At 44.2% G+C, this 19,602-nt stretch overlaps 1 protein-coding gene across 1 annotated transcript in view; it reads right to left on the bottom strand.

Annotated features, from left to right (window-relative positions):
* large2 (LARGE xylosyl- and glucuronyltransferase 2) overlaps positions 1-13,918 on the bottom strand; it is a 44,953-nt gene extending 31,035 nt beyond the window's left edge. The window contains exon 1 of the mRNA XM_029499011.1: positions 13,638-13,918. The gene's annotated coding sequence lies outside the window, so the exon portion shown is untranslated. The remainder of the gene's footprint in view (positions 1-13,637) is intronic.
* Positions 13,919-19,602: the final 5,684 nt, after the last annotated feature.

Below are 19,602 nucleotides of genomic sequence, written 5' to 3'. Positions count from 1 at the left end.
AAGGACTCTGAGTGAATCTGAGAAGAAAAACCTGCAGCGTCACCAAACAGAGATGGAACTGAACGGAAGGAGGATTCAATAAAAAATAAAGAAACGACCAAACACACATTTCCTGAAAAGCCTTCATCATAAACCTGCAGCTTTGGATCCGACACATTTGTTTTATATCCTTCACAAAATAAACAGATAAGAAAACAGTTCTCAGTAAACTGATCTGTCTGGACTATCTGCTTGGTGAATGTTCAACAAACTCTTTTAGATTAAGGACTGACCCATGCCCCCCCCCCTGCCTGTGCCGACCCCCCAGCCCCGGAGTTGTGCAGGAGAAACATCTGTGTCATTATTTAGTCATTCTGATTGTGTTGAGGTGAAAATGCTGCTGTGCGTTCAGGCTCCACTCTGCGTTGGGATGAATTTGGATTTTCAAACCTTGAATTCTGAAACCTGGCGCTGCTGCTGGGGGAGGAACTGAGGAGGTGGGGGGGGCGAGATAAGACAGATTTCCTGATGAGTTCAGGGACTTTGGGAAGGATTCTGGCTCTGGTTGGAGGGGGAGGGTGTAAAAGCTTCAGCTACACTTCTACAATGCTGTCTAATCCAAAGGATCGGGGGGGGGGGGGCATCTGAGGTGGATCATCTCTCCATTCTGGCTAAAATATTTTGTTTATCTTAGTTGAAATTATTTTCACTCCTGCAGTCCTGAAGCTGGCTTTGTTGCAGCCAAAAAAGTGAAATAGAGTCATTTCTAAAATCAGATCTTTATCTGATTTATTTTTCACTTAAGTTCATCTCTTTAAATGTGATTTCATCTTTTATATTCACAATGAGTGTCAACCAGCAGCAGAATGAATGGAAAAGCTAATTTTAATTCTGCCAAATAAACAAGAAGACTGAATGAGCTGAATGTAGATCTGATCAACACACTGACATCCACTCTGCATGCACGATTAACCCATCGACTCTGCTGCTTCAGTAGCTGGTGGAGCTGGCAGAGTTTTGGAGCGAGCGCTGGAGAATAATGAGGTTATCACAGCGCCGCAGCTCGCTCCATTACATCCCCCCCAGCTCCCACAATTCCCAGCTACACCACCCGGCGCCCGCAGACTGAGGCCGAGTCCGAGCGACGTCTGCCCTCGGACTGTACGGACCTTTAAAATGTATCTGTCTTTACCCACAATGCATTGTCTGTTCAGATGGAACGTTTCAGGGACTGATCGTTTCCTCCGTCTGCTGTCTTTGTCTCTCTGACACCGATGGAGATCCAGACACTTGAATGTGTCTCATTAAAGAGGATTTATGCGTCCTGACTGATTTGTCTCTCTCAGTTTGTCTCTGCAGAGACAAAGAGGTCAGAGTCAGTAAACTTCCTGTTAGCTGCAGACAAACAGGAGCAGCCGTCACAGCGTGCTGTCACAGTCGCACATCAGCGTGGAGGTGAAACCTGACAAACGCCCTCCGGCTGTAAACAAGCTGCACTGACATCTGCACCGCGCTGTTAGTCTGTCTGAAGCAGATCCAGGTCTGACCCGGGTCTGACCTGGATCTGACCCGAGCCCCGTGGACTCTCAGCTGCTGTTACCATGGTTACTGATTCTTCATGGCTGTCAAAAGGCTGAAGCAGCATTCACTTTAATGTGTTTGGCCAAAACAAGACGGACCCGCTTGGTCGTTTTGTTGGCTGTTTTGTTGGTCGTTTTGTTGGCTGTTTTGTTGGTCGTTTTGTTGGCTGTTTTGTTGGCTGTTTTGTTGGTTGTTTTGTTGGTCGTTTTGTTGGCTGTTTTGTTGGCTGTTTTGTTGGTTGTTTTGTTGGTCGTTTTGTTGGCTGTTTTGTTGGCTGTTTTGTTGGTTGTTTTGTTGGTCGTTTTGTTGGTCGTTTTGTTGGCTGTTTTGTTGGTCGTTTTGTTGGTCGTTTTGTTGGCTGTTTTGTTGGCTGTTTTGTTGGTCGTTTTGTTGGTTTAGGGTTAGTTAGGGTTAAATTCAGAAACTTAAAATGAATTTGTTACACTTGAATCATATTTGGTGTCATAAATACTGCTCATATCTGACTGTTTGTGTTTGTTGATGACAAACAAGCATGTTCAGTGTGAAAGAAAATTCCTGATATTGGATCGAATCACTGACCCGATAATCACATTTGGATGAAGCCGGTGAAGATTCACACCTGAAAATATACAAAACACATTCAGCTGAACGAATCAGTGACGACTGGATGATCACAACGCACAATGTGTGTGTCACTGTGTGTTACACTGCATTAAAATGTGTGAAGAAACCTGTTTCCTGCACGGGAGGCGGGGCTTACATCGTGGCCAGGTTACCGATCAGCATCAGGACGGAGTGCCGGCGTTCAGGAACCAGCGGTATGATGGGAACACAGCAGCAGCCGTTCTCCAATGCCGACTTACAATAACATCACAAAAAGTCACTCCTCCAAGCCCCGCCCACATGGACCAACCAACCTTACAGAGTTTATCTTCCTGTGGATATCAAACCTTCAAAATAAAAGACACTTTAAATCCTGATCCACGGCCCGCAGCTGTGTCTTTAATCTGATCTAATCTGAAAAGTCAGATGACCGTCTGATCACGTGATCAGATCACCACAATTCAACTGGATGGCTTTCCTCTGAGCTGGTTTCTAACCGGAGCTCAGACCAGCAGAGGACACACACAGCTCCCATCCACCTTCCTAAAATATTTAACACTGCCTCCTCCATCTCTTCTTCTTCTCCCTGACTCAGCATCAGCAGAGGAGATCTGGGCTTCGAGCCTGTTGCAGCAGAAAAGAGCCGGACTAAATAATCTGCGACCGGCTCTGACGGGAGCTTCATCCACTTTTAATTTCTGCAGGTTAGCAAAGAGAGACACAGGAAGTGAGAACATCCATAAACCTGAAGGGTTCATCCATTCATAAGCATCACTTCATCCTGAACCACGACAGCTCCTGAGCGAAGACCTTCAAGGCCCAATACAGAATATTCCAAGAAGAGTAAATTAGACCTGAAGATACACAAATAAATAAAATATGTGTTCTGCTGAAGGTTCCTCATTTTGTTTTGTGTTAAACTACCAACACACCTTTTAGTTTAACACAGCAGAGCTCAACACAAACCATCCAGTATCAAGAAGTGAAATGACTGCATGAAGCTCAACTACACATTTATGAATATAGACCTTGTTTAATGTGTCTCTATTGGAGCCTGCAGTCTGGAGTTTAACCTTTCATGTTTCTATTTCTGAACACAGCAAAATCAAGTCAACGGTTTATTTTCTGCAGTCTCAGAGTTCGTGGACTCGTTCTTTCCTTCCAGGCGGACTGTTTTACTTCAGGACTCTGAAAAGAGTCGATACTGTACTGGCTTTAATTTCATTTCCCAGACTTACATTTTAATAATGTTCTTCAGAAAAAACAAAAACATCCCATTCAAAGATTCATCTGATGCTGAGAAGCTTTTATTTCTCAGACCTGAGACGGAGAGTATGAGCTCACATTGATGTTTTTTTAAGATGACACACACAAGCTGGGAGATTGTGTGTCTGCCAGGAAGACACACAAGGGCAGGAGCTGAGCGACTTTTTGGAGAGATCATCAAAGTTTGAGTCTGTGAGGATGACTTCCTCTCTGCCACGCTTCCAGGACCGACGACAGACGGACCACGAAGGCCCAAAACCTCCTTAAAAAACGAGCCACCATTTTCACGTAAATCAAGATCATGTAAAAGTGCGCTCAGCCATCTCATGTTTGTCTGTTTAACGTCAACGCTGCTTCTTTTCTCTTGCTGTGAAGCCACGATCGTTTTATTTTAACCAGAATTTGCCAAAATGTTAAATTTGACAGTAAGAACTGGATTCATCAAGTAATGGGTTTAAACATGAAGGGGGACTGGTTTTGAAGCTTTGGTTCAAAACAAGAAAGGAATAAATGAATGAATAATATGAATATAAATAAAGGCAAAGCACAAGTTGGATTTTTTATATTCTCTGATAAATAAAAATTCATTGAAATTAAATTCGTATTAACAAATACTGTGTGGATATATAATAATTATCACATCAATGTATTATTTAATTCAGTTTGTCATAGGTATTTCACTTATTTCACTTTTTTTTTCAAACTACTCAGTTGCTGCTATATGATTCAGGGATTTTTTAGCATGGACAAGTGATTTACAACACATATATTTTTGGATATTATAATTATCACATACGAAAAAGTTTTATAGCTCCTGATGTGGAAACACTGATCTGGATCACATCAGAGTCATCAGAACTTCAGCCTCTCATGCCGAGACAGGAAACAAAATAAACAAGCAAGATGCCACAAAAACCCACATCTCACTCAATCGCTTCGCCAGCTGATCCATCATGGCTGTCAGCCGGACGCTCAGGAGTGGAGCTGTCGATCAAACCGACAATAAAGGCATGGTGGGAGCAAAGTTCAGCTCCAGTCGGACTGACAAGAGCAGACGGGATGGATGACAATTTTTCTTTTGGGACTCTTAAAGACGCCCAGAGCTCTGAGACCATTTCAGACCTTTAAAGTATTCTGTAAAAATAGGCCATCCCGACCGGACCAAATTTAAGGTGATTAATCATTAATAAAATAAAATTACAACCACACACGGCAAAGAAAGCTTCGCATTAAAGCTGTTAGTGTTTGTCCAGACCGATTACAAGAAGTGTAAAAAGCTAAAATATATTCAGATTAATAAACAAAACAATTAAAGTTCATATTTTAACAAAGGAACAAAATTCTTTGAAGCACAGTCTGTTTAGAATTAGACCCCGCTGAGAAGAGTTTACTGAATCTACACATGAATTTAAAACACGATTATGAATGAAGCTTCAGGACGCCGTCTGAATTTCTGTTATGTTTATCTGTAGCTTCAGGGGGCGTGGCTAAAGCATTTTAACAACAACTGGACAGATCTGGCAGAAAGTTTTGAAAAGACCTTCAAGGTGTCCAGATGATAACCAATCATCTGACAGGATGAGTCCCCAGAAGATGAACTCGAAGAACTTCACCAGACAGCTCCGAGTTTGGAGCTTTGTTAGCACGTCAGCATGCTAACATGCTAAACATTGTAAATGCTCTGTGTTTGAGATTGAGACTGAAAACTGATTCAGTACAGGAGTAACACACACAGACACACACACAGACACACACACAGTAGTGAATCCCTGAACCACCAAACATCTGTTTGTGCTGAATGTCGCAACAAACCGAGACATTTTCCACCTGAACCATCAGTTGGGGACAAACAGGAAGTTGGCACCAACCCCCAAAATAAAAGTCCTCCCAGCAGGACGCCGTGGTCATCAGACTGACCGTTGGACGGTCGGCTCATTACAGCTGAGAGAACACAGAGAACACACAAGATGGCGGACAGAACAGATTATGATCACTTAGCTGAGGAAAAGTTAAGGCATTTCCAGCAGACTTCACTGTGTCACACAGATATTTGGTGACTTTAAGTCACTCCTTCAGTGAAAGATGAACTTAAGTTGTGTTTCTATTCACCTTCATCCTGACTCTCATGTTTTTCATGTTTGTCTCTGAATCTTCTTATTTCTTTTCATGCAGGGAGCACAAAGGTCCCGCCTGTTGCCATGACGATAGTGAGCTCTTTGTGCTCTTCAACAGGTCAAAGATTAAAAACACGGCTGCCACAGTTTACTCTTATATTTGTATGAAAACCAACTAAAGCCAAGGCTGAACCCCCCCCACGAAGGACAACAGAAAATAAAGACAGAGCTCTCTGTGAGCGTCTTACCTGGTGAAGCCTCAGGAGACGAACGGGGACTACCACAGATCGTCCAGAGGCCAGAGCCTGATCCTGCCCTGACACCAGCAGCTGATTTGAATACGAAAGGTCCACCGTTGGGACAAAAGACCCTGGTGGGGGGTGGCGACACCTCCAGAGGCCTAAACACCTCACACCCCCCACCCCTGGTCCTCCATTCACATTGCCCTGCAGGAGTTCCCCCCTCCCTGCCCCCACACGGCTAACACCCCCGTTCAAGACTCCTTAATGGGAGGAGAGAGTTGACCCCCCCACACTCCAACAGCTGTCTGAGGGTCCTCCACACACACAGTCACACACAACATGGAAGTGTGGCACCTCAGCAGCTCGTCAGAAAAGAAGCTACGTCCGCTTTGGGAACGATCTGGGAACCAAGTTCACCGAACAAAAGCAGTCGATCAGCTGTTTAATCTTCCAAACGAAAACGGAGGGGACAGAGAGGATGAAACATTAGAAGAAGCTAAAATAAGAAAAATAAAAACTGAAAAGAGACATCCAGTGACCTTTGATCTTTGACCTTCATCTCTACAGTAACAACAAACGAGCCAGCGACAAAAAAACATTTATCAGACGGAAATCTTTTCAGCTGGAGGTTTCATTTTGAGCCCATCCATTACTGACCGCACACACACAGGTCGCACACTGTTGGTGTCGCAGCGCAACACACAGTCCAAATAGAAAGGCAGACAAGAAATATGACAGTGGCCAACTCACACACAGACACACACACAGGAGCCTTTTACAGTCTGCTGAAACAGGAACGCAGCAGCGTCCTATAAAAGGCATCAAATCAGAGTTGGACTCCCACGGGCTGCTGGGAGCTGAAGGCGATCGGCGCCGCTTCACTCTGCTTCATATCACCAAGGAGGGGGAGGAGGAGAGGTGGAGGTGGAGGAGGAGGAGGAGGGAGAGGAGGAGGAGGGAGAGGAGGTGGAGGTGGAGGAGGAGAGGAGAGGTGGAGGTGGAGGAGAGGTGGAGGAAGAGGAGGAGGTGGAGGTGGAGAGGAGAGGAGGAGGAGGAGGAAGAGGAGGAGGAGGAGGAGGAGGAGGAGGAGAGGAGAGGAGGAGGAGGAGGAAGAGGAGGAGGAGGAGGAGAGGAGGAGGTGGAGGAGGAGAGGAGGAGGAAGAGGTGGAGGAGGAGAGGAGAGGAGGAGGAGGAGGAGGTGGAGGAGGAGAGGAGGAGAGGAGAGGAGGAGGAGGAAGAGGAGGAGGAGGAGGAGGAAGAGGAGGAGGAAGAGGTGGAGGAAGAGGAGGAGGTGGAGGAGGAGAGGAGGAGAGGAGAGGAGGAGGAGGAGGAAGAGGGAGAGGAGGAGGAGGAGGAGAGGTGGAGCAGGAGGAGGTGGAGGAAGAGGTGGAGGAGGAGGAGGAGGAGGTGGAGGAGGAGAGGAGGAGGTGGAGGAGGAGGAGGAAGAGGAGGTGGAGGAAGAGGAGGAGGAGGAAGAGGAGGTGGAGGAGGAGGAGGAAGATCAGGCTTCGGTGTCCTGCTCAGACGATCATCAGTAACCAGCAGTCTGCTTTGTTTCCCCAACGCCAAACGAACTGAAGGGCGGGAACAACACTCCTCCTTCAATCCACGACGGAGATGCTTCGCTGCATCTGTATTATCACATCCTTTTTACCCACAAAGCTTACATAGACTGCTTTGTTATGACATCACAAAGTTCCAGAAGTCCAGATGGCAGGTTTTAAGGCTTTATGGACCTTTAAGATAAGATTTCAGGTTGAAAGTTTTCAGAAACAGAAATGCCAACAGAAATGAAAACACAGCAAACAGAGCAGACCAAGCAGACCAACCAGGGGGTGGAGCACGGCTGTGACAGACTGTCCACTGTTTTCACCACCCAGAGGATCTGTCACTTCCTGACACAGGTGCTCTTCAGGCCCTGATTGGCTGCTGGATCGGCGTTGTTAGTTTACTGGATATTAGACAGTGTGTCATGGAAATGGAACAGCTTCCTGTTTTCAAACTCACAGCGCCGCCAGAGCCACAACTCACAATTTAATATCAGCGTGAGTCCAGCAGTCAGATATCGACCAGCAGAGACCGACCGGTGTTTGTGTCCAGGATGTCGGCCTGCTGCGTTTGTGAGACCAACCTGCAGAGCGGCTGAACAGAAAGGAGATGAAAAGGAGATAAAAGCGAGAGGTGAAGGAGGAAGGGGCGGTCTGCTCCACCTACACCACAGTCCGCATCGACTTTATTTTTAAACTTCCTGTTGCACAACAGAGCGGCGGAGGCAGAGGGAGGGAAAGCCTCGCCAAGCTGGAGTCCAACTGATGCAACGAAGACGACCAGAGACTGAAATCTACAGGATGCCCACGTCCAACCTCCGGGCAAGGGTCTCCATTAAAGAGCGTGAGAGAGAGCACGGCCGGCTTATGTCTCTTTCTGCTCGGTCAAACGTGTTATTTATTTCTCATTGTGTGTGGCCACAGGCCGTAAATACATCTGTAATTACCCTCACAGCCATCAGGTGGGGTTAATGGAGAAACCATTAGCAGGGAGGAGGAGGAGGAAGAACACACCGAGGGGCATCATCAGCAGATATTAGTAGATCATTCAGTTTATTATGAATCCGTCTGCCACCTGCTGCTTAACGCTGAGGGAGAGTCAGCGATTAAAACGGAACTCAGGAAATTAACTTTACAACACAATTTTAGGAACACAGAATTAAAGAGGCTGCTGCTTCTGTTTGAGGATGAATAAAAGTCATTATTTTATTATTATTATTATTCCACTAATGTCTACAGGATTTATGTTCACTTTATGTTTTTTAATTTGATATAACTGAACTGCAGGGTCCAAGACAAAGAGGAGAAAAAACAAAAAGAGTTTTAAAAAGATTTTCATGTTCTGATTTCTGGTTGTGCGTTCACACACACACACACACACACGCGCACACACACACACACACACACACACACACACACACACACACACACACACACACACACACACACACACACACACACACACACACACACCCACTACTGGGTCAGTTCAGATTCTTCTGGTCTTGATCTGAAAATTGTTTCCTTTTAGACCAGAAACTGTGAAATTGTGTTGTAAGAGAAGACGAAATAGTTTATTTTTGAGTAGAAGAAGAAGCTGCAGCTTGTGCGGCTGTGTGTGTATGTGGAGGGAAGAAGTGAAGATATAATAAGGTTCGGAAATAAACGTGGCTTCGCTGTTTAATTATCTTCACTGCAGGAGTTTATCTTGACTTTTAAAAAGTCAGTCAAATTCATATTTTACATTAAAAGTCCACATGAGGCCAAAAGTGAGTTTGGAACGAAGTAAAACTAGCTCAGCTCCACCTGCCGGGTCCTAAAGGTCCAGAGCTGATCATGTGACATCGTTACTTTGATAGGTGGAACAGCAGGCGTTCCTTCATCTTAAAGGTCCAGATGTTCACTTCTTCAGTCTTTTATTGTGAAGGGCTGATCTCCATCCAAAGATATACTGAGGAGCTACTTAAGAAAACAGGAAGCATTCAAAGTCGACCTGTCGTCATTTCTTTGCAAACTGAAATCTGACAACAACAAAAACGCTTTGAATCAAAGAAGAGAGATGAGATTTTGTCGTAAACTTGGCTCCGCTGCTTCGTTGTCTTCACCGCAGGAGTTCTTCTTTGGTGAGGAGCTTCAGGTCAGCTGATACGAACCTTTTCAGCTTTATGAGGCCGGATCCAAATATTCATTTTATCAGTGATCAATAAGATACTGAAGGGAAGCTGCTGTTACATAACCTGTTCTCTGATAATGACAGCAAGTTCACCTACACACACACAGACTGCACCAAATTCTGTGCAGCAGAGACTGCGTTCTTCTTCTCCACACTACGACGAATCGGAACGTTACTTGTGTGGATGTGGGGCAGCTCGATATCCCAGAATGCACTGCACACCAAATGGCAGCAACAGTAGAAGCTCTGATCCATGGTCAGAGTGGGAACAGTTTCCACCTCGGGACTTTTATTATGTCACTTCATTAAGTTTTCATAATTTTTCCAGGCGAGGCAGCGGCCATCTTGGTTATTAATCTGCTGTCAGACTCCTGAGGTCACCGACGGGTCAGAGAGTGCTGTGATCCCGACCGGAAGGTCAGAAACTCTCAGAGATATGGGATTCTTTCCTCTGATTGGCTGACTGTTGTTCCTTGAGATGTAAAAATACACTGAGATGGTAAATGTAAATAAATGAGATCAGCCCTTCAAAATAAAAGAGGGTGGAAACGTGGACTTTTAACTGCTGAACATTTGATGCCTCGAGGACGAAGCATCTCCAACCACGATGAAATATTTGAATTAACACAAGGCATTATTGAGAAAGAATCAGTGATTTGGTAATAACACGACTGTCAGCTGGGGCAGAAAGGATTCAGGATACGTTTTAAATAGTTCAAATATTTGTTCAGGAATCTGGTGAAGATTCCAAACTTCACATTCCTGACTCATTTATTTGATCAGTGAAATTAAACAACTCTGCTACCTCAGAATTTCTCAGAGACACAGCTCTAGTTATCTCAGGAACAGGCAGAAATTAAAAAAGCATGTGGTTGTGAATCTAAAATTCAAATCTGCTGCATGTTCTCCAACGCCTGAGCAGTGATGCGAAATAACTGAGAAACATCTTTGTCTCACTTTCACTCTCTTTTTCCCTTCATGACTGGTCACCGAGTCAGCCATCTGTCACCATGGCAACGGATCACCCAGCATCACGGGCCGATCGCGGTGACCATCGATAGTGAGGGGTAATCACATGTACACAAACAGCCACGTAATTATTCGCTCCGTTACACTGCAGAATGAGTCACCACACGGTGAGCGATGGGATTGCTTTGTTCCCAACTGAGCCTCTCACACACACACACACTTCCTCATCCATTCCTGAAGTGATTCCTGGTCAGTTTTCAGGGACGTGGTTCTGCTCAGGGTTCTGGTCTGGTCCTGATTCCCACAGAGCCTACCTGTGGTGTGCCTCACGTCCAGGCTAATGCTATATGCTAACTCAGGTGAGTCAGCAGGTGACCGAGTCGTTCTGATCTTCAGCACAGACAGAACGTTTTCACACTTTTATACATTTTAAATATTTTTTTTTCTCCATTACACAATGACAAAGCAAAAAATCTAAACAAAAACAAAAGTTCTGTCGGTGTATTAAAAATACTTCACTTCATATTTGTTTCTGCAGCAGGTTTGTCATCATATTTTTACTGTATCGCTCTTATTTTTTGGTCTTTGCTTTGTTCCTCACTTTGATGAGATTAACTTGAGCGTTTCCTCCCTTCCTCTTATTGTTGTGTTGCTTTTATCACTTAGTGCTGTGTGTGTAAAATCTGTGTCGCTTTTGTGTTACACTGTCGTAACAAAGCTGCTACACAAACAAAGCCTGATTGACTGACTGATTGATTATCGGTTTTGCCTCCACACAGATCAGATGCGGCCTCCTCCTCCTGAAATGCATCGCCGGCTCCTCCACTCAGTCTCCATTAACATAAAGTGCTGGAGGTGAAGAGCGAAACAGGTCGACGGCGGCCGGCAGCCAAACTCCGGCGACTCATCACGAATTCCAATCGTGCACTTGAGGGATTTCCAAGCACATGTAAATGACAATTCTCATTTCCTAAATCAGATTTCACACTCTTCAGTCAGGTTAAGTGTGAAGTCAGTGAAGGCGACGGGAGCCAAATGCGACCACCGGGGGTTCGATGCCCGTTCTCGCCGTCTGGCACACCTTGAAAACATGTAATGAATGGGAAACATTCAGGACGGGCTCAGCTGTTGTTGACTGACAGAGATTTTCTCTCTCTCTCCCCTCTGTGACAAACACGATGAACGCTGGAGAGGTGACAGTCACAAATACCCAGAATGCATTTCATCTACCAAATGGCAAACGGCACGATTTCAGTCGAGGGAGGTGAGAGAGAGAGGAAGCAGCAGCGGAGTGTTGAAGAAGTCACAGCTGTTACAACTGAACCCTGGAGAGTCGCAGTGTGTGCGACTGTGTGCGACTGTGTCCACACTTTGCTTGGGTGTTTGTGAGCAGCTCATACAGAGCGACTGGTTCCTTCAGCGTTTTTTCTCTATTTTAAATCAATAATCAAATCTGTGAGCGTGTGAAACATGAGCTGCATGATTCTGACAACTATAGACAATCTGACGAACTCTCTCAGAAACTGCTGAGGAGCTGGTGGAGACCAAACCAGAGCTAAAAGAGATGCAACAAGTCTTCTATAACCGTCTGCGAATATAACTGGTCCTCCACATCAGCTAACATCTGGAGATATCCAGAATGAGTTCACTTCACCGCCAGATGATCACAAACACGTCGAGGCTGTTCTGACCGAAATAACGGAAACACACAACGATATTGAGATGATGATGATGAAAATCAGAAAAGGCCCCAAAATGAACTGAAATCTCTTAACATCCAACAATTCCATTCATTATTCGTCATAATATGTTTCAGCACCAGCAAACAGCAACACTGTGAGTCGGACTGTCATCAAACATCAACCTCACGAGGACATGAAGTTTAATGCCAATAAAAACAATCAGTTTTTATCAAAATGAAAATCACATTTTTCCTTTTGACAGGATCACATTAATGATACCGCCGTCAGAATAAAAGCAGAAGGTGAGCTTTTGTTTTGAAAGGTGATGGCAGGATATTCCAAAGGTTCAGTTCACACATTAAATCCAGCTTCATTTTTGTCTGTGACGCTCAATTATTTACCAACCGTCACCTGATGGGTTGGAAAAAAAACAAAAGACAAGCCTGCTTACCCCTGACCTTTGACCTCGCCCACCTTCCACCTGAAAGTAAGACGGACTCTTAGCCGCCATGTTTCCTGGGGCGACACAGGAAACCTCAATTTTTCTTTTCACCAAAGGAGAAGACTCCAGTCAGCATCCAGACGCTGGTCACATGACCAGCTGTCCGCTCAAGTATTTATCAGCATCGACGTCAACACAACATCAGGTGTCGGTTAGCATGGCGGCTAACGGCTAGGCTGCAGCTTCCATCAGCTGTCGGTCTCAAACATACAAACCAACATTCTTCACAACACAACGACTGCTCTGAGTTGTGTTGTTAGGAAGGTGAAAACAACGCAAAAACAACAACTGGTGCTGTGGACACGGCTGATGGTGACGGATGTATAGTTGACATCACAAAGTTCAGCCTGTATTTATACGAACTACACAAAAAACTGATCACACATTTAGACTGAAAACTGAAAAACAGCCGTCAAGCTCCACACGTACTTCCTGTCAGAAAGGCTTTTATTTTGAAACATCAGCAGGTACTGCTGAGCTTCACAAACAGCAGCTTCACAACACAAACACACTGAATGAACAGATCTGTGAGTTTGTGTTACAGAGGCAGCTGCTGAGCTGGGGGGGGGGGGGGGCTGATCCGGATCAGACCCCGAAAACCTTCAAACCAAATCTGACGGGCTCAGACTCCACAGATCTGGACTTGGCTGCAGAGACCGGATCCTCTGGTCCAGATCTACCTGAGCTCAGTCAGCATATCAACGCAACTGTGTGCGTCTGTGTGTGTGTTTGTGTGTCCCAGGAAGTGGGTCAACAGCCTGACCTGGAGAAGCTTCTGAAATCTGGTTCATTCATGAATTATGTTCTTTAATAAAAGACGAAATATTGACTCAGCTGAGGGATGTGATTGGTCCAGCCCAGCGTGTGTGTGTGTGTGTGTGTGTGTGTGTGTGTTGGGGGTCTGTGTATGCCTCACTGAACAAGAATGTAGCTAGATTAGAGCTGATCCAACACACAGGTCACATGGACCTGGCTCACACACACACAGCCCCCTCACCGTGTGTGCAGGTTGTCACTTCCACCGTTGTTGTTGTTGTTGTTGTGTTGTGGGTCCGTCCATCAGTCCAGCTCCTAATCCAGGATCCAGGATCCGGACGAGGAAAACATCCAAAGATCCAGAATGATCCCGATCCGGAGTCCGGGGTCAGTGTGTGTCCTGACGGAACACACGGAGCGGAGCAGCAGAGCGCCGGTCCGGTCCGGTCCGGTCCGGTCCGGGCTGAGGCTGAGGCTGAGGCCGGGCTCGGTGCGGCGGAGCGCCGTGTCAGATCCAGACGGTGCCGGTTTTTCTGTAGTCCCCCCCCCCCCCCCCGGGTCTCCGTCGGTCTGGGTGTGTGTGGTGGGTCCACCGGTCGGTCCGGATCTCTGCAGCCTGCCGTGTCTGCTCGGATCCCCCTGAAACTGAACCAGGCTGCAGCAGATACCCCCCCCGGGACAGGCCCCGCCCACACAGCCCGGATCAGCCAATGCCTGCTGTTACTGCCTCCCTCTCTCTCTCTCTCTCTCTCTCTCTCTCTTTCTCTCTCTCTCTCCCTCTCTCTCTCTCTCGCTCTCTCTCTGCCTCACACACACACACACACACACACACACAGATGATGTCCTTCAGATTAATTTCAGAACTTATTTCATATTTATCAGTTTTAATAAATTTAATAGACCTCAGCTCATTCATTCATCTTCTACCTCTTATCCGTTTCCGCTTCCGGGTGTGGGGGGGCAATTAGTAGGATTGTATTGAAGTCTATGGGAAAATGTCCCTCCTCCTCAGTAAACGTTTTCCTGATGAGTTTCTGGTCTCAATCTGAAATACAACATGATGTTCATTTAGAGGGAAAGGGGAGGGGCTAGGGGGCGGGGCTACTGTGTGACTGACAGACTGAACCACCCAGAGCAGGTCAGAGCCACCTTCTCTGTTCTGACTTTGTTCTGGTATCTTCTGGCTTTACTCATGGAGGAGCTAAACTTGATTGCTTCATTGGTTTCAACATCATCCTCACTGTTTCGCTTCCACACAACCATAGAAACACACAACGCACACACCAATCACAGATCAGAGCTCTAATATGGGCTGACACACACGCCTTCAGGCTCAGTGAGCTGGAGAAACTCCGACTCGACCACATTCAGGAGCTTCACAGCATTTTAAAGTCTGCACCTGGACCTGAACTCAGAACCAGATCCAATGTTTTATCAGATCTGAGCGAAGACTTCGGGTCAAAGTTCACCATGACATCACTAATTAAAGGCTGATTTAAGTTTCATTTGAAAGTCACAATAAACAAACTAAAAACTTTGAATTTACAAATTTAAAATATCTGGATAAAATATTCGAATCAACATTTAATTATAAATACAGAGAAGTACTAAGAATTTTTTAACAAAGAACAAGAACAAAAATTTACCTTCAAAACTACTTCAATTTAAAGTTTTATGACAAGAATAAAGATGGTTACTGGGATTACTTTAACTATGACGTAAAATTAATTCATAAAAAGATCGAAATCAAAATGACTCCAGACTGTGTTCAAATTATTTTTTTCAATAGAGGAAAACAAATCTGATTATTTCTGTAGATGCAGTTTAATCATGGATTTTTAAGTTATTTTTGAAGGTTAAAAGGGTAAACTATTTCCTTTTCCCTTCTGTTGATTTGTTAGACTGATAAGAAAGGAAATATATTTAAACTGATTGTTTGTTCCTTTGATTGATTTACTCATTTATCTGGATCCTGGTCAGCAGATACTCCAAACTGTTAAACATTACTATTAAATTGCAAATAACGTAAAAAATAATATGAAGTAAAAATAAAAGACCCAAAACAAACAAACAAATATCTCAAATTGATATGAAAATTTTGTCCCCATAGTTAAATATGATCCCTCTTTGTAAACGGGACAGTTTGATATTTAACTGAATAGATATTTAGCTGTCTGTATTTTCTGTCTAATTTGTTTGGCTGAATGAAGATAATTAATTATTATATCAATAATGCATCAGAACATTCACAGCACTGGCTTCAGCATTTCTCTGATCGTACGGCTCAACATATTTTATATCGTGGAAAAAGAAAGCACTCAAGTACTGCAGCTCAAAAAAAAAGAAAATAATAATAGTAATAATAATAATAGATGGAGAGCTTTGATCTTGGTGCCAGAAGAGAGTGTGAAACCCATCATTTAGAAAATGTTCATATTTTTCCTCGTCTTCCATTTCCCTCAAATTCATTCAATCATGATCAGCAGCCATGTTCCATCTCTCTGATAATAAGCACCAAACAGAAACGAGGCTTCGTGCCAGACGCATCAATTTTCCACCCTGATTTCCACTCGATGATCAGAGTGGACGCTTCCGTCTGGAGGACAGTGCGCCAGAAATTTCACTATCATTGTTGTACTTAAAACCGGCGAAGCAGTGATGATATTCATGGACAAGAAAAAAACAGCAACAACAGCTGATTAACACACCAGAGCAAAGGATTCAACATCTAACAAGCTGACGTGACAATAAAACCAACAAACAAACACAACACGAAGCAAAAAAAATAAAAGCACAGCTGGAAAGTGTCAATATTCAGCAAAAAACAAGAGAGAGAGCGAGAGAGAAAGAGAGAGCAGCAGGAATTAATAAAAAAAGCTCTGGAAAACTCGACCAATCACAGAACAGAAACTTTCTAAAAACCTGACACAGGGAGCCTCCAACTTCTAAGGAACTCAATAAAATTCCAAATAATAAATCAGCTGGATTTTATCGGCACTATTTTACAGAGTAACAGCAGAATTTAAGGCGGCCCCCACCATCTCTACGCACCAACATCACCGTCATCACTCATCAATGAAGCCCAGAAAAGACTGAACCCCCCGAACAGAACAGAAATATCTGAGTCTGTCAGACGGGGACGGCCGTCTTCCACATTTTTTATTGTTGCACGATAACAACGAGATAATAAAAAGATAAAACCATCAAGTTAAAGGAATTCAGATTAAATCCGTCTTTACGCAGACGATGTACTCTTAGAACCTTCACACATGATGGGGAACGTTTAACAACAATAACAACTTCTACACAGTCTACACAATAAACTGGAACACATCAACTTTTTTAGTGCAGCACGGTGGAAGAGTGGTCAGTGGTTTCGGTTGGCTCCTGCAGGAAAACTTCATTCATTCCTAAAAAGTTTCTGCTGGCAATAAAATAAAGGTTTTACTGTATTTAATGGTGACAGAGCAACGGATGTAATGTTCCATTAAATACCAGCAGCTGAGCAGGAAGGTGCAGCGGGTTTGAACTCAGTTAGCAATTTTCTGTTGGTACATTTTGAACCTTCTGATGGAAACAGTGTTTAAACTATCTGTAATTGCATATTGACTCAGCTCGCTCAATAATTTTACCTTCAAACATGATGCTTGACTTCACCTGAACTGTTCGACCACACGGAGGAAAAAGGTTGTGTGGGAACGTCGAAGGGTCCTCAGAGGGCGGAGAAGTAATAATTCACTTTGTGAGGTTAAAATGGTGAAGACATGAAGTTACTGTCAATGAGAGGCCGACAGTTTGACCAAGACAAACAGAAAACCTGCAGAAACACCAGATTGTAGAGCACCAGGAAGAAGCAGCAGCTGCAAACTGAACACACACACACACACACACACACACACACACACACACAGTATATAAATCTCCTCTTTATGAAGCACAGGAAACATTTGCACTCGGCTGTAAGATCTTTTCATATTCAGCTGAAGACCAACATGGGAACTCTGTCAGCTCTGATTCATTCTGTTCGCTCAGAGACAGAAGAAGCTGCTTTCAGACGTCAGTCTGGACTTCAGAGGACAGAACGCGTTTTCAAGACGGTTGACGGTCAATTTACTGGACAGAACAAACTGGATAAGACCCAGAATGACCCCGGGGCAGAAAACGGAGTGAATCAAGGCAGAGAGACGTGGACAGTCCGATATTTGGAGCTGATTTTTCATCATTAATGAGCCGAACTCCTGATCAGATAAAGAAAGAACCAACCCAAACACAAGAAGAAAGAAACATTCAGAGTGTGTTTAGTTAGTTCCTGTTTTCTGCTTCCAGAGAACAGAGTCTGTTTTCGTCTCGGTGGACAAATGTCTTCTGTTTGAAGGGTTTTGTTGAATTGGTGCAGTTTAGGACATTTTTTTGTAAACAGAACTGAACCTAACTAAAGTCAACGTTAGATTATTTTGAAGTAAAACCTGGAAGCAGATTTCTGTCAAACAGGATGCTGACTCAGCTGATCAGCAGCTGTAGATAAAACTAACAGGAGTCATCAGAGCTGGTCCAACAGCAGCAGCATCCTGGAATTCATCAGATAGAGAAAGAGAGAGACAAACAGAGTCTGAGAAACAATCTGGATTTGTGGAGGAAAAGAAGGTGAAGCAGCACGAAGAGAAAAAACCTGCAGATCATAAATAATTCAGAGACAAGTTGTTTTTCTAAGAGCATGAAAAAAATCAGACGAGGACAACTTTTACTGAGCTGCACCTAAACTCTGAGACACACACACACACACACACACACAAATATACACAAATTCAGGGTGAGGATGAAGATTCAGGAGGCATCATATGCAAATAGCCCATATGTGCTGCCTGTCAAAGCAGCAGTCTTACTGGTACTGTGTGTGTGTGTTATTGGTGTGACAGCTGATAATTGGGAGAGTATGTTAGCTTTGGGGTCAGAGGTCAGATAAGAAGCCTAAAGGACAGCTGGACAACCAGGGAGGCCTCTTACTGTACAACACACACACACACACAGTTGTGTCTCCATAACTTCGGAGGACTTTATTTGACTTCCATTAATTTCAGCCACCAGAGCTTAAAGCCAATTTGAACTCAGCTCAATCTTAACCTGAATCTAAAGCTGAGATTAATCTGAACCTGAACTTAGCCCAAGTAAAGCACTCAGACAGGTGCTTCATTTATATTCAGCTGTTTGTTTACAGCTTTGAAAACAGTCAGAAGTCCAGGACAGGTCTGCACCGACCCGGTTTGGTGAACTGAAACTTTGCTTGTTGTGTGTCTGTGTTTGTGTTTTGATGGCTGACGGTGTGAGTCGGCGGCTCAGCTGCAGAGTTTCCTCCTCGTTCTTTAAAACACCAACACGTTTTTGTCTCCGTCACGTTTAGGCTGCTTCTTTTCTTCCACTTTTTCTTTCCTTTATTTTGAAAATTCAGCGGTTGGGTGTGGTCCATAAAGCCACGCCCCCTGGCTGTATTGGTGTTGTAGTGCAGTGCATCATGGGATATGCCTTCAGAAGAGGACAGATATGAAGGATGGGCGGAGCTACTGCTGATGATGTGATATCACCAGAAGGAAACACTTCCTGTTACCATTTCAAATTAAAAGCTCTGCATCATTTAGTGCAGAGAAACACTTCCCTTCTCAACAAACTTTTAATTTATTGCTGCAGTAAACGTCTCATTTCAATTTGAAGTTGTTTTGGTTCATCCTGCTGCTGCTGACCCCCCCGCAGATATCTGTCTGCTCTTGTTCATTCTTCCAGATGTATCTGCATCTTTGCAACTATAATCATTTTGAAAGAAGATGCTGCCAACATTTATGGCCTGTGTGTGAGCAGAGTTCTCATATTTTCTGTAGAGGTCTCTGGATTTTATGTCTTTTATTTCAAAGGCAAATGCTTTTTTCTGTTCAGTTCCTGCAGCTGGCAGCGAACTGAGCCGGACAGTAAAGAGAAATTCAGGGGTTAAAAGCATCCAGGCTGCTGATGATACAGCAGCATGTTGCTTTTACATGGATAAGTGACATTTTCTTGTAATTATTAAGACTTTAATCTGTAAAAAAACTTGCATCTCATTAATAGGAGAAAATGGCTCAAACTAGGAGGCGCAGAAGAAGAAATATCCTTCAAAAATATTTGATTCTTATCGTGTACTTCACTTTCAATTATAAGGCACAGATCCTGTAATTTTTTAC

This window comes from Echeneis naucrates, chromosome 3 (genome assembly GCF_900963305.1).
Source record: "Echeneis naucrates chromosome 3, fEcheNa1.1, whole genome shotgun sequence".
In the NCBI taxonomy this organism is placed as follows: Eukaryota; Metazoa; Chordata; class Actinopteri; order Carangiformes; family Echeneidae; genus Echeneis; species Echeneis naucrates.
The sequence above is the reverse complement of the archived record's forward strand: the minus strand, read 5'-3'. Positions and strand labels throughout refer to the sequence as shown.